Genomic DNA, 1,823 nt, shown 5'->3' with positions numbered 1-1,823 from the left:
TTGATGAATTTACCTTATTAGTATGATATAATGTCCTTTTATGTATTTTCTTACAGTTTTTGTTTTAAAACCTGTTTTGTCTGGAATTAATATTGTGACTCTAGCTCTTTTTTGGTTCCCATTTTTATGGGATACATTTTCTAGCCCTTCACTTTTATTCTATGTATATCTTTATTCATGAGCATGAGATGTGTTTTTTGTAGGCAACAGATAGAGGATTTCTTCCCCCAGCCCTCCCTCCCCCCTCTCTTCCTTCCTTCCTTCCTTCCTTTTTTCTTCCTTATTCCCTTCCTTTTTAAAATCTATTTGGCCAATCGGTGTCTCTAAAGTGGAGATTTAATACATTAGCATTAAATATTATTATTTCTGGTCATGTCCCTATCATTAATTGGTCAATTTCTCGGCTGCTTTTATTCTCTTATCTCTGTTTGTCCCTTCTTTAGTTTTCCTTGTATAGCACTCTTCTTAAGAGTTTCTTCTAGAGCTGGTCTGGTATTGCCAAATTCTTTCAGGTTTTGTCTGATGTTTTTTTTATATTTTATTTTGTATAAAGGATAATCTTGCCAGATATAATATCCTGGTTGAAATTGCTTCTTTCTCAACACTTTGAATATATCTTCCCATTTTGTTCTTACTTGTATTATTCAGATGAAGTCTAGTGTTAGCCTGATGGGATAACCTTTGTAAATCACTGAAGTTTCATTCTTTCCAAGCTTAGTATCTTGTCTTAATCTGTTGTTTTTTTCTGTAGTCTTTTTTTTTTTTTGGTTTTATTTTTTTTGTTTTGTTTTGTTTTTGCTATAGGGCATGTGTGTTCACCAGAAAGAAAGAGAGAGACAGACAGAAAATGAGAAATCACCTCCCAAAGGGGATGGCCATGCCATAATCCCTTCTCCTCCATTCTCCTTTTGGGATCTTGGACATACACACACACGTGCCTGGTGTGAATTTAAGCTACTGAGCCTAGGGCTTGAACTGCAGTCAAATACATGGGAGTTCAGCAAAATAGCCATTACACTAACTGCTGATCTCTTGATCTGTTGTTTTGACCATTCTGGATATGATGTGCCATGAAGAGGTTCTTTTGGGTTGATTCCTCTTGGTATCCTTTGTATTTATTTGATATGGATGTCTGTGTGCTTCTCTAGACTTGAATAGTTTTCTTCCAGGATTTTGTAGAATAATTTTCAGTGCCTTCATTAGTTTCTTCACCTTCTGGAATATCAATTATTTGGATGTTTAAAGTTTAATTGAATCTAGTATTTTTTGTGTAATATCCTCTTTTTTGGTTATTTTATTTTAATTTTTATTATGATTATTTATACACTCATTGGTATACATCATTTAGATTATAAAGAGACTTCACCCAGAATACTATATATCTCAGTTCAGCCAAATGAGAATGCCATATATGTCATTATCAATAGATAATAAATCATATGTGTCCCAAAAATGTCTTGCCTTTTTACAAAATTTCCTTTCTTGCACTCTTCCCCTCCCACACTCTCCTTCCAATTTGTCTCTAGTGTTTATAACAATTTTCAATGACTTTCAATGTCCTCTAGTCTTTCAGTCTCTACCATAAAATGCAGGAGGAACTCTCCTACATTTTTTTTTGGTAGTGTAAATTAGTCCAGCCACTGTGAAGAACAATATGGAGTTTCCTCAAAGACCTTTTAATAGAACTACCATATGATCCAACAATTCCACTCCTGGGTATCTACCCAGAGTACAGGAGAATGCTCAGTTGGAAAAGCACTTGCACATCTGTTTATTGCAGTATTCTTCACAATTGCTAAGACATGGTACCAACCCAAATGTCC

Source organism: Tupaia chinensis, unplaced genomic scaffold (genome assembly GCF_000334495.1).
Source record: "Tupaia chinensis unplaced genomic scaffold, TupChi_1.0 Scaffold144072_1, whole genome shotgun sequence".
NCBI lineage: Eukaryota > Metazoa > Chordata > Mammalia > Scandentia > Tupaiidae > Tupaia > Tupaia belangeri.
Note: the sequence above shows the minus strand (reverse complement) of the source record.